The 14,150-nt window shown below is 42.1% G+C and overlaps 1 long non-coding RNA gene across 2 annotated transcripts; it reads right to left on the bottom strand.

Annotated features, from left to right (window-relative positions):
- Window positions 1–1,725: 1,725 nt before the first annotated feature.
- Window positions 1,726–13,510, bottom strand: LOC107511304. Of its 2 annotated transcripts, none has more exons than XR_001597045.2 (4): window positions 12,505–13,510; window positions 12,119–12,274; window positions 9,509–9,565; window positions 1,726–3,654 (listed from the first exon to the last, which is right to left on the bottom strand). It is a non-coding gene; the product is annotated as an uncharacterized LOC107511304 (long non-coding RNA). The 2 variants fall into 2 exon arrangements; XR_001597044.2 differs by lacking the exon at window positions 1,726–3,654 and adding an exon at window positions 4,534–5,072 and having other exon boundaries at window positions 12,505–13,506.
- Window positions 13,511–14,150: the final 640 nt, after the last annotated feature.

The following is a 14,150-nucleotide window of genomic DNA, read 5'->3' as shown; positions in this document are numbered from 1 at the left end:
ATAAATCGATTTCTCATTGATATCTATAAACCAAATCTTCCTCCTTTTTTCTTCTCTGGTTTCTTCCTTCTTTCCATGGTATACCTTTCACCAATTCCTCCTTCTACTCTATTTTCATGGTCCCACAGCGAATCTTTATGTCCCCCCCGCCCCAGATTCATATGTTGAAATCCTGACTCCCAGACTGATGGTATTTGGTGGTGGGGCCTTTGGGAGGTAATTAGGTCGTGAGGGTGGACCCCCACGAATGAGATTAGTGTCCTTACAGGAAAGACCCTAGGGAAGAAATTCTTCACCCTTCCACCACGTGGGGACACAGCAAAAAGACGGCATCTGTGAACCAGGACTCAGGTCCCTCACCAGACAGCAAATGTGCTGGTGCCTTGACCGTGGACTTCCAGCCTCCAGAGCCACGAGAGATAAATTTCTGTTGTTTGTAAGGCGGCCAGTCTATGCTATTCTGTTACAGCAGCTCGAACCAACGAAGACACACAGAAGCTTTATGCTTTTGTTTTTCTGTTCAAAGTCCCTTAAACTCTACCCATATTTATGTGACTACAGGTATCTTATCCACAATAAATCTAGCAGTAGGCAGCTCAGGAATGAGCTTTGAGCTGGGAGTCTAACATCCTTAATTCTCGCTTTGGGGAGAGTTCTCTGCCTGTCTGGGTCCCATTTCCTCACCAGTCAGATGAAGAAGGTGGATCAGGGACCTGTGAACCCTTCTGCACACAGACCCCATGCCTCTGACCTTGCCCCCTGGCTCCCAGGGGTGTGCTGGATGAGAACCTTCTGTGTGCATCCATGTGTTAACTCCTTCTCACAGCCTTCTCTTGGACAAGGATTCTCTCCAACCCTTACCTTCCTCTCCACTTGCATTAATAGGTCCTTGTCACTCCAGGTGACAAGCCTCCCCTTTTTCTTACAGCCTCATCCCTAATCCGGTTATTCCTGTTTTCAGAACATAAACAAAACTCCTCTGGTTTGCCCTTGTAGGTTTCCCCAATTGCATTTTCTGTAGCTCTCTGACACTTAGGCAAGAAGCAAAGCCTGCCTTTGGATTGTCCCTACCAAGTGGTCCAATAAATAAATAAATAAATAAATAAATAAATAAATAAATAAATTGTAGGATGTATATATATGCACAAATATATTATATATACAATATATTATATGTGTATATGCCAGTCAATAGCCCTGATTGTAGCGTTTGCTGATTTCTAACTTCTGTGGTGCAAATACTCCCACTGTGACAGGTTTCGAACTACCAGTGGATTCACAACCTTGAATAGCTAGCTGGTGAAGTCCCTGAGTCACTGGTTTTGGAGAGTCTGTAGGAACTGGCTCCAGCACAACACTGGCCGGGCTGTCCCCCAGTTCTCCAGGGTACCCCCGGCCAACAACCCCCTTGCTCTCTTTGCATTGTCATTGACTGACGCGATTTTGTCATTCCTGAGCACTTACCAAGGCCCACATTCCCCTGGGAATATTGCACACTTGACCTCATCTATTCCTCACAAGGTCGACTGTCTGGGGATCATCGCCTCCACATGCCCCGAGTGAGACATAAAGCATGGGACACTATGGGCGTTGGGCAAAGCAGGGTGCCCCTCTCACAGATGTATTGCTAAGACAGTGAAGGTCTTTTAAGCATCATTTTTTTCCATTACAAAAGTAATAAACCACTTGGCAAAGAAAATCGGAAAGCAACCACTAATTCTCATATGCTTTCAAAATTATTTGATGTTATAGTAAAATGGTCATGACACACGGTATCTTAAAAGTGGGAGATAGCGCAGTAACCTGCAATATCACACCAGTTCTGTAAAAAAGAGAAAAGTGAATATATGAATGAAACGCTGAAAAGAAAAAATGCTTTAACAGTAGCATTTCCGAACAGTGGGAAGTAAAGTTTTTCTTTCTATTTTACAGTTTCTGTATTTTCCATAATTAATACACCAACATGTATTATAATTATAATAAGAAAATATAACACATACAATTTTAACTTGGAAAATCTAAAAATGAAAGTAAAGTCCATGGCCTCACCCTTCCGACCCAACAATTGCTCCATTCTGATTTAAGGTAATGTGTTTGAAAGAGGTTTAGTTTATGAGACAGAGCAGCAGTGAGCATGGGCCCTGCGTGCCTGTCTCCAGGAAGGGATTGGGGACTCCCCCTGCACCCTAACCCTCAAGGTCTTCCCCACGGGCTTTTTTATATTCACTCTCATTGCCTCAAAAACCTTGCAAGGGTACATATTATGAACCTCACGTTAGAGATGATCAAACTAAGAAACCGGCTCATGTCCCACACAAAGTGGCTTTTTGCGGGAGGCCGAATGGTTAAGAGCATGGGCTTCAGTCAGGCAGAATCAAGTTCTAGGCCAGGCACTGGCCTTCTCCGGATGTGTCTCCATGGGCAAGGAGTTGACTATAAAATAAATTTCTTATAAAATAAAGATGGAAAGATAATTTCCCTTCGAGGGCTGTTGTGAGCATTAAATGGCAGAGTGTTCAAAAGACCTTAGTGTGAGGCCCGGAGATGGTCGGCTGCAGTCAGCCGCAGAGCCGAGGTGTGGACGTCGGTATTCTGGCCCCCAGGTCCCCTGTGTCTCCACCAGGGCCCCTCTTCTCTGCCCTCAGGTGCAGCACAGCATCTCCAGCAGCCACCTGGTCCTGTAGACACTTTTGTCTCTGTGAGGTAAGGGATCTTGCTGGGAGCTGGGAGCTGGGAGCTGGGAGCTGGGAACGACCTCCTATCTGCCAGCCCTCTTGTCTCCCAGGGATCTGGGGGTTCAGGCTCTGTGGGCCTGGCAGGTGGATGGAGGACAGGACGGGCTGTCATCTGTCCCTAAAGGGACTCTTCATTCTCCCCAGGTCGTCTCCTCCTTATCCCAGCATCTTGAGCAGCTGGCTTTCAGCTGCTTCCCATCCTCTGGGGGGTTATCTCTGCCGAGCTGTCAGGATCTGATTTTCCCTGTTACACCTTCGTCAGGCCCCAGAAAATGTCAGCCCGCAAGCTGGGAACACGGCCCTCCTGCTGGCGAGCAGGCAGCTCGGTGTTCCTTTGTGTTTGCAGCGGCCCTGCCAATTAGCTTGTACTCGGCCCACATGCCCAGGGCTAAGAGGGAAGAGGGCCAGGCCCGAACAAAATTAGACAATGGGCTCCCAGAACGCTGAGGGGGCAGGAGCACCTGCTGTTCTCGCCCCTCGAGGCTGAAGTCGGGGGCGGTGTTGCAGGGGGTGCGGGGGAGGGACTCGCAGAGAGGGGTCGAGCTGTGTGCATGTGCTGCAGAAGGTTCTTCCTCCACATTCCAGGGGGGCTCACAAGGGACGGCCCAGAGCAAGGGCCGGGCTCTGGGCCTGGACTCTCTCCAGGCCCTGGAGTCGTCAGCGCTCACGCCTGGGGTGGGCACAGTTCTGTTCAGCCAGGGAGAATGCCTCAGGGCAAGGCTGTGGCTTCTCCATCTTCATGTCCCGCGTGGTCCCCCACGCAGGGCAGGACGCTGCAGTGGCTGAGTGAGGATGGAGAGGCGGGCTCTTGTCCTACCTTCCGGACTCACCCACTGCGCACCCTCAGCCATTTGACTTCTCAGCTGGGGTTTCTTCCTCTTCAAAGCAGGGAGAGTCAAAACTCTGTTTCACAGAGTTCCTGCGAGGACGAAAGCAAATGAAATGCTGAGACGCCCTGGCATAGAGAAAGCACTCAGTACACATTTCAGCCTCTGCTATTTACAGAATCCATACGGAATCCGTTTATAGAGTTACTGGACTCTCTTCTGGGATGAAAAAAGCTCTAAGCCTTAAGAAGGTAATACTATATCTCTGAGGTTAACTAGAGCACTGGAGGGTCAGACGGCAAATATGAACAGGAGAATGTGATGACTCTCTCTCAGAGCCGTCCCTGGCCCCGCTCACGGGGATGGGGGCCTCACGCGTGTTATCTCGTTCTATGTTGCGGGGAACGTTTTTGAAAGATCAGGCAGTTGAAAGTTAGACAGCTTGCTGGCACATTAAGGAAACCAAAGAAATGTTCAAGACTGGAATTCCTGCTGCGTTAAGACGCCTAATTAGAAAACAACGTCACAGTGAATTAGTAGAGCAAATCTTCCGCTCTGCCACAGGAGCTGAAATAAACGTGCCGCACGGGGCATCACAGAGCAAAGTCGATGAACATCCCCTGGCGCATCTGTCATTCCGCACACATGGCTCAGGGGGCTGATGGAACCGAGCACGCACTGCATCTTCATGTCACGCTAAGCAGTAGAGCTTCCGGTCACACTTGTCTTGTCGCCAAGAGGCTCCTGTTCCAATCGGAGGTCTTCGTGTCATCTGAACTGGTCTCGTTATAATAAGGAAACAACCAGGTAACTCAAACTACCAAAATAAAACACTTCGACGATGACCGAGCAGCAGCAGGATGTTGGATTTACATAGAGATTCTTTCTTTCAACTTGACAGACATTTCACAAAGGAAAATTATAGATCGTCTTCAGCTTCCATACTGGGATTCAATCCATTGTTGCAAAGACAGTCGGTGTTGGTCTCACCCATTCATTCATTCATTCATTCATTCATTCCATCTCTCACTTATTTTTCTGTTCATTCAACTGCATGAGTTGAGTGCCACATCATGATGGGTACATGCGGGCAATGTAAAATGGCAAATAAGAAAGGCTACATTCTTCGAAGGGACAGTGTCTGCTGAGGAAAAATCCAACGGCAAAGAATGCAAGCAACTGCACCCCAGATTTAGGTTAGTATGGGGCATCTGTGCTAAGAAGCTTGACATTTATTGTGCAGGTGGTAATGGCACTATTGAAGAATTTTGGGCCCGAGAGAGTGTGGATTCTAGGAGCCGGTGGTACGCGGGGTGGAGCGGAGCAAGGCAGCCGTGTAGGGGGTGAGTGAGGTCGCTCTTCATGGAGTCCGCTGTCGCTGCCCGGGCCACCTCATCACTAACCTCCTCCTCCATCCGTGGCCTCCAGGCTCTTCCTCCACCTCTTGGCTGAAACTATTTTTTCCTGTGTTATGAATGAACTTAACTAGCCAAAGCTCTCCCCCAAACCCCTGCAAAAAAAAAAAAAAAAAAAAGAAAAAAAAGAAAAGAAAAGAAAAAAAACGCTTTCTAAGCTTTAGCTTATCAGACCCCTCCATTCCCTGCGCAGGGTTAGCCGGTGACTCCGGCTGGCAGCTTTTCTCTGAAACGTAGCCCCTGGCTGTTCTGTCTTCCGCTTCTCTGATTCAGGCCTTTCATGACCTGCTTGCTCGCCAGTAAGGCCTGTGTTCTTGAGGTGCCTTGCTTATTCGCGACCTCTATAGCGAAAGTCCCTCCACCATAGAAAATCTACTAATAAACAGAACCTGGAAATGGGGACTCTCTGGGGGAAATTTTATCAGGACCGTTGGTATCTGTATAATATTACAAGGAATCCATCTCTCTACTTAGCCATCTTAAGATGAAGATTTGGGGTCAGATGAATAATATCCCCTTCCTCTTTGCCCTTGTTACAGCTCTCCTGGGGCCTAATTGTGCCCATGGTTGGTTGGACCAGTGGATTAAGTGGTTAAGAAGAGCAAGATGTAGAAAGAGAATGTCTCACGTTCCGGGTGACTTTTTCCAAACGAAGGTCTTTTAGAACACCACGTCTGGTTCGTTAAGAGATGTCTGCCGCTCTCTAGTCCCCACTAGTGGACTGTTGACTGAAACTAGAAGGGGGCACCATGCGGCTGGACTTGACTTTGTTCGTTGCTGCTTCCGCAGGACCCGGAACAGTGCCTGGCACAGACGAGGGACTTACAGCCAGGCACGGAGTGAAGGGGGGCTCTACCTGTTCCACATTTGGGTGGATGCAGGTGGTACCCACATGCTCCTGCTTTGTCGAAGCAGGGCAAGTAACAGTAACAAAAACTTAGGTTCAACCACTGAGACCATGGATTAATAGAATTTGGAAGAGGTCACTTTAAGATTTATTGGCCTCAAATCTTATATGAACTTATTACTGCATCCAAAAGACTCAGGTCTTTGTGGGAGGCCCAGAGTTTGGCAGTTACAACCACGAATGAGGTAAGATGCTGGGGACATAATCAGCCAAGCATGAACTGGCTGAGTGCGAACACTGAAGCTCAAATCTAGACTGACATCTTCCTTTTTTTAGCTCTTCGACCTCAGCACAAATGTCTTAAAATTCATAAATCACGGGCTCCTCCGTGATTGGATTTTGGGCATGTCTTCTCATAGAGTTAGTTTATTTTAAAACCTCTAAAAATTTAATCATTTAATAAAGATTTTTTCCCTGAAGGACTGTTTGTGGTCTCTTCTGATTGGTCCAATGCAACTTACCAACTTGAACCCATTGGAAATCACAATAAATGTAGTTTACTCCCTTCGAATTCATGCCCTATCAATGTATTAAAGACGATTCCTAAATGCTGTGTCATTTCCTTCCTGCCGAGGGCAGCCTGAAAACGCCAGGGCTACTCCTCCCGATTCCAGGCTCTCGGAGCATCAATACCTGTTTGATCACTTCGTGCGGGAATCTCTCAGGAACCAGTGGTACTAGAGTGTCTATTGTCTGTATACTGAGATTTCCTCAACTTTCCATTCTGTGGCTTGAAACCGATGATTGGATTTAGCTACTTGTACTCAAAATAGAAGCCCATTAACTGATCCTTATAATGAACCAGCATTTTATACCACCTATGAAGTCAAACTCAGTTAAGTACGGTTTCTTGAAAACACGCACACAGTTTTCTTTTCTTTTCAGTCAAAGAGCGGTGCCAAATGGCTCAATGTTTTGTGCCCTTTGTTTAAAATACATGCTGATGTAGGGCCCCTTTTCGATTTTATAGACAATGGCTGCATTGCCGCCTGCTCAACCCTGGCTGCTGCTGAGAACAGAAAAGAGTGTATCCTGCACACTGGTGATGTCATCCGATCGCCAGGCACAAGTGTGGAGTTTCTACCTCCTTCTCTGCAGACAGAGTGGCTTTAGAATCAATCACTGCTAAGCCCAAATCCTTTCTGACATAGATTCTTGAAAGTGTAATGTGTCTTTTTATAACTCTGTACACCAGGGGTGCTCATTCAGTTTCTTAGATGTTTATTTCACGGCCAGATTTTACTGGAGGGTTCCAAGGAACTGATGCTGTTTAAAATGAGATGTGTCACAGGTATGTTGCTAAGATATTTCTGTTGATGAGGTAAACTTTCGCTAACTATTATTCTGAATTCTTTTTCATTGTGCTCTCTGGAGAAAAACTTGCGAGTTTCATGTATGTGTGTGCATGTTTATTTTTTTAGAAAAGTTTTTGAACATTTTGTAAAGATATTCTTGTCCCTGCCCACGTAATATGCCTCCTTCCATCTTTATTTGTCTGTCTTCCTTTATCGAATAATTTTTAATACCTATTACTACCAGGCACTGTGCTAGGCACAAAAATACAAGGGCGAACAAAATTGTCACTGTTTCCTTCTCCTCATTACTCTTACTCATATTGGAGTAAGAACCTTGGGTTTGGCTCCTTCATTTTTGTCAAAAGATTCAAGCCTCATTTCCTACTTGGTTGGTTTAAAAACAAACAAACAAACAAACAAACCGTGACCCTGCCTTCTGCAACATAAATCTACATCTAACCTCCCACCTTACGGCCCTGCTGTTCCAAAGGGTCTTTCATATCTATACTCGTGTTACCCTGAGACCTTAAGGTCTAAACAGTATCAGTGGTTCCTAAACTCTCTTTAAAGAAGATTTTTTTTTCCTTAAGAAAATTGATCTTGATACCAAATATAGTAAATAGACTACTTTGAAGCCACTGTATTTCTATCTAAAATAAGGTGGGATGCTAACTGCCTCACTGGCTCTCCTGGTTTCTCCAGCGCCGAGGGCACCCTGTTAACCCTGGTTGAAAACCACTGTTCCACGCAGGCTGATTTACTTCACAAAATGGCCCTGGGGCTCTGCCTCTGGGGGTCAGCTGTCTGTTCTCTAGCCTGAATGACAACTCCAGGCTGAGAAGCATTTGGCCCTCAAGTTTATCCTGGTTGTTTTTCTGTATAGTATTTTTAAATGGGCTGCCTATCTCTCTCAGAATTGGTGGGCAAATTCACACATCCTCATGTCCATCTGGTGCTCAGTATCACGTCCTTGGCTTCTGCAAAGGGATGGAAACTGGGATTTAAAAAGAGCCAAGCAGAGAGCTGCTATTGAAATAGGCTTTTCAATTCCTGCGGTTCTGGTTTCTTATCCTTTGCAGAGCTCGTGCAGGGAACCCCTTGCCCCACTTAGCATAACTGGTAGATCCTTACTCTGCAGTCAAGAAAAAAGAATTCACTAGATAAGCAGTTTGGTTCTTTGATATTGCAAAAGGAGAGTCTTGGGAACATATCGCAGAGAATAAAAAGGATGTGTCTGGTCCAGTGTTTGTGTTTCAGGAGAGGAGAGAGGAGAGAGAAGAGGGAGTGAGAATATGAGCGAGATTTCTAATTTAGAGCTGCAGCTTAATTTCACCATCTGCTGGAAAGAGTCCCCATGACACAAAATTCAGCATTTCCCCTACCTTCTCGCACCCCAACCCTGTTTCCACTTCATGGTAGGAGAAAGTTTCTAGAACTAGAAGGTTTTGAAAAGCCGTTGGTGGAGGGATAGTTTTCTGCACTACCTCCCGTGCCCCCAAATCTTTCCCAGAATTTGGAAAAAGGGCGGAGGGCAAGGCCATTTTGTTTTCGTTCTTACTGGTTTTTAGAAAAATTCTTCTCCTAAATTTAAAAGCAATACATCTGACAATCCCAAATGCTGGCAGGAATACAGATCCATAGAATCTCTGTTGGTGAAACTGTATGTTGACTGATGCAACCACTCTGGAAAAACAGTTTGATGCTACCTTTTAAAGTTAAACTCTGTGACGAGCATTTTCACTCTAAGGCTTAATATCTAAGAGAAATTATTATACAGAGGCACTAGGAAGACATGTACAAGAATGTTCATAGAAGCACTCCCTGTCCACAACAGGAAGTCTGAAAATAGCCTAAATACAGAGAAACGGTAATATACTCAAACAATGGAATATTTTACGGTCATTAAAATAAATGAGCTCCAGGGACGATATCAATATAAATGAATCTTAGCAATACAATATTAAGTTTAAGAAAGTCCTAGAAGATAATATATTAGCATGCTGCCCTCTTAAGAAATGAAAGCCACTTAAGCAAATATATATATATATATATACACACATACATACGTATAAACATTTTTTAGGGCTGGATAGTAAATTAGATATAACGCTATTAAAAGGAAAACAAGGGAGTTATGAGATTTCAGAAGGTGGTTATTTTGGGTAGAGAAAAGTGGCGAATGTAACAGAAGAAGATTTATGCCTAGATGTCAATTTTTGAGTTCTAGCTCTTAAAATGAGGATTGGTTTTAGGAGTACTTATTATATTATAATAAACAAATGAATTAATAAATAATGGCTATGCATGGACCAATGAGGGAGGTACTTACTGAACCGAGGATTAGAATTAATCCACTTTAGAGTTTGTCTGCGGTCCACAGGGAAAACTGAAAGCAAAAATTATACATTCATCATGAACAACTTAGAACCCCGCAAAGTATGTGAAGAAAGAGTCTTCCCTAATTGTTTCATTCCAGAGATAATTGTTATTAACATTTTGATATATTTCCTTCCAGCTATTTTTCTCTAATTCATATTTTCAAATCCATTTATAATCGTGATGTTTAAACAGTAATTTCATTCTTTATACTTAATATTACACTATGTAGGTCTTCCCACGTGAAAAAATAATCTTTGAAAATACGTTTTTAACAGCTGAATAAATATTACAATATGTGTATGCATCACAATTCATTGGATGAACTCTTTATACATATTTATTTTGGTTGTTCCAAAGTTTTTGTTATTATGAATAAGGCTGCAATAGGCATTTTGCACATAAATCTAGATGTCGTCTCTGATGATTTCCTTAAAATACATTTTTAGGAGTGAAATCAAGGCGTGAAAGATTTTTGAGATATTGTGACATATTGATAAATTGGAAGGCACTATTTTTATGTGAGAAATAAATTGAATAAGATAGTGCACATAAATGTACGTAACATATACATAATTTAATATCAGTTGAATGAAGCTGCATATAATAAAGTTAGAGTATTTTAAAAGATGATAAAGGATTATCTGCCTTATCTGCCAGGCTATCAAAATTAAATAACTTACAATGTTGTCTTAACTTTTAGTGAAAATACAAGTGTATGCCATGGGAGTAATACTTTTTGTTACATTAATGATAATAAATATAATTTATATGTCATGTTACTCTTTCCAAAATGTTTTCATATGATTATCTCATTTGCTTGTCATGACAAACAATCTTCTCGGGTGTATGTTGTCATATTATCCCCAATTTACAGATGAGGAAATTGGCACTTGGGTTATAATGCTTACCCAAGAATATAAAGCTTAAAACTGAATTCCAGTTCCAGTAATGGTGGAATGGCTTTATCAGAATATCTTTCAGATACTACTTATAAACTATAAATGAAATATGTACCCAGCTCGTTGAAAGACATCAAAGAACAACCAAAAGCAGGCAGGAACAGGAAGAGAAATATTTAAAACCAATAATCTAAGTTTGCATCTTAAGAAACTGAAAAAAATACATAAGCAAATTAAACTCAAAAGATACAGAAGAGAGAAGATAGTAAAGATAAGAACAGATATCAATAAAATAAAAAACAAGCTGTATAAAATTTAACAAAGCTCAAAATTAATTAACTTGTTAAGCCCCTAGCTAGACTGATAAGAAAAACAGGTGAAATGCAATTTACCAATTTTGGAAATGAAAATCACTAAAGATTTTAGAGACAATAAAATAAGAGATTACTGTGAACAACTTTACATCAATAAATTTAATAACTTACACGAAATGCACAAATTCGTTGAAAAACATCTTACCAAAACTAACAAAAAAAAAAAAAAGGAAAAATCTGAATACTCATTTATCTATTTTTAGAATTTGTTATCAAAACCTTCACACAAAAAGAATGCCAAGTCCAAACGGTTTTACTAGAATTCCCTAAATTCTAACAAAATTTAAGGAAGAGAAGAGGATGTTTCCTGGCTTGTTTTGAGGGCAGCATAACCCAAATATCAAAGCTTGATAAAGACATTACAAGAAAAGAGAATAAAACATATTCTTCATAAATAGTGACACGAAAATTCTTTCCAAAATATTCAGCAATATAATTCAGCAATATATATTCAGAACCAAATTCAGCAATATACAAAGGATAATATATCACCATCATGAAGGTTTATCTCAGGAACACAAGGTTAGTTTATTTTGAAAATCAATCAATGTAATTTACCATTAACAATATAAAGGAGGAAAACCACATGGCCATTTCAATAGATGCATCGAAAGCATTAAAGAAGACCTAACTAAATGAGCAGGTATACCATATTCATAGAATGGATGATTCGATGTCTTTAAAAATGTCTATTTTCCCCAAATTTGATCTCTAAATCTAAAGCAATCCAAATCAAAATCTCATCAGACTTTTCTGAAGTAACTGACAAGTCATTTTGAAATTTATGTGAAAATGCAAAGGACCTAGAACAACTAAAACCACTGCAAAAAAAAAAAAAATTAGAAGACTCATACTTTCTGATTTCAATGTTTACTAAGAAGCTATAGTATAAAAAGTGAAATTTGTATAATTGCCATGAAAACCTACTAATTGGATGTGGCTGTGTATTGTTTAAGGCTCTTTTCAGTGCATCTGACCATTTCTTATCTCAAGATAAGAATGGCCTATGTTCATTTAAAAAAAAAAAAAAGGCAGTATAGCATAATACAGTATTTTCTAAAGTAAAACCCATCTACTGAAGATAACCTTACGTGGTACATGGACAGATATGTTTTTTTTTAATTGCATATTTAAAGATATCTGTGTTTAAAGTTACGGAGATCTTTTTTCCATTAAATATGATCATATAAAGTTCCCTTCTGAAATAAACTAAAGTTTTAAAAAAGCAAATGGATTTAGGGATTAATAAGAGAATGCTAACATCTCATTCTGAAATTAAGCACTTACCCACCCAGGCACTAGCAGAGCAGGAAACCGGAGCTTTTCTCCATCTCCATACTCCTTCCCGTCACAGGCTCAGACTCCTTTCACTACATGGTAAAAATTACACCAGAAAGTGTGTTCCGCACAGACCAGTTGGCTCCCAACTCACCAGTCTGGTAACTAACAGATGGAGAGGCAAGCCAGGGTGTTACCTTAGGGAGGACCCTCCCTATGGAAACATGAGAAGTAGAGAACAAGAGTTCCCCCCCACCACCACGCACACATTCTGGGCATGGACTTCTCAGCATCACCACTTCCCCCAGCATCCCCGGCCCCAGATGTTGTCACCACGTCTCTGGAGACTGAATGTAGCAGATGCCACCACTCACACAGATTCCAGGTGATCCTACCTTGAATTCGAAGCTCCAACTCACAGAATTTAAGCTGTGCGATCGGCCCATGGCTGCAAGGGAGGCTATCAAAGCAAGACTGTATCTAGCTGATAACTTTTATTCCTTTAGTAGCAATCCTGTAGTCAGTGGGGTGGAGCCCGCTTAACAGAGAAAATGGAGGAAAGCTGGTTGGGCTGACAAAACCGGTATTCTATAGAGGAAAAAACCAAGTCTCAGAGAAATTAGGTAACTTGCCAAGGTCACATAGCAAGCAAGTGGTCCTTCATATATAAGATCAAATACTTTCTAAGCAAGTTCTGGGAACTAGAGGCTTCAGGAAGGAATTTTGGTTCTTACATGTGAGAAAGAAAATTTGTGGGAGAAAAACAACGACAAGAACAAAAAAGACACAGCTCTCAAGAAACAAGGGAAAATGCTGTCCCAGTCTGAATCTACAAGGCTGTGTGTGTCCAAGGCTACCCCAGGGGGATGCTGTTCCTGACTTTTTCCATGGAGATGAATTGCGCAATGTCCTTTCCTAGCAGTGAGATTAGAATTCCTAGGAAAATGCCTTTTTTGGTAAAGCCAACACTTTATCAGAATAATTGCCGTTTTAATAGTCCTTTCCCCCTCTGTTCCCAAATGGTTCTTTGACAATTTTGAGCTCTTTCTCTGGTTTTGGAGCTTGTGCAAGGAGGAATGTTTCTGCTGGTGGGATATTCTCCCTGCATCTCTCCTCGAGCCAAAAAGAAGTTGAAAGACATATCGCTTGGCTAAAGCTGCTACTAGCGATGCCCCAAACTGATTGATACAGTTAGAATTAATAGGTGAAGCTTCCGGACAGCAATCTGGTAGGGAGCACACGAGGAGGGGACTTACAAGCACATTTACATAGCAATAGCTAATGATAGCTATTGTGTTGAGCTCCCACAATGAGTGTGACAGTGAGCTTGCTGCTTTGAATAAAGCCATCCTTTGAGATAGGTTCAATTATTATCCCCACTGAGGGATGAGTTTAAGGTCACATAGGGTAAGGAGTAGAGGCAAGATTTTAATCTCGTTAGTCTGGCTCCAGCATCTGTACTCTTAATATGCACATTATACATTATAAAGATTTAAAAATATGTCTTCCCCCAGCTCCCCTTGGTGCCTGCACTAACTAGAACCTTTCAAGAGACACTCTCTCTCTGTCTCTCTCTCTCTCTCTCTCTCTCTCTCTCTCTCTCTCTCTCTCCACCTCTCTTTGCTCCTCCGTCTCCAGTATCTTCCCCCTACCTTGCTTTATTTACCCAGTGTGTTGAGTTAAGTAGAACCACAACTACGAAGCCTTGATTTTTCTCAGGGGTAAAATTGAAACAATAATGGTATCTGTCTTAAATGGTGTTGTAATCTCTAAGCATATGGTAAACATCCAATGAGTGATCATCATTATGATAAGCTATGAGAGGACTTTGGAGATTTAGAAAATACTGTCTTAAAATGAGATGTCTCTGGCTTCATTAGTCCAGAATTCCCCCCGTTGCCTTACCAATACAGAAATAAACAGTTGTTTATCACTGCAGCTCTTTCTCTTAGAATTTCAAATTTAGAAACTTCGAATTCCATGATTTGAATCTAAGGAGAATTGTTTCTGCCGTTGCCACAAAAAAAAGCTTGGGAACCTT

This window comes from Rousettus aegyptiacus, unplaced genomic scaffold, assembly GCF_014176215.1.
Source record: "Rousettus aegyptiacus isolate mRouAeg1 unplaced genomic scaffold, mRouAeg1.p scaffold_m13_p_17, whole genome shotgun sequence".
In the NCBI taxonomy this organism is placed as follows: domain Eukaryota; kingdom Metazoa; phylum Chordata; class Mammalia; order Chiroptera; family Pteropodidae; genus Rousettus; species Rousettus aegyptiacus.
Note: the sequence above shows the minus strand (reverse complement) of the source record. Positions and strands in the feature narration are given on the sequence as shown.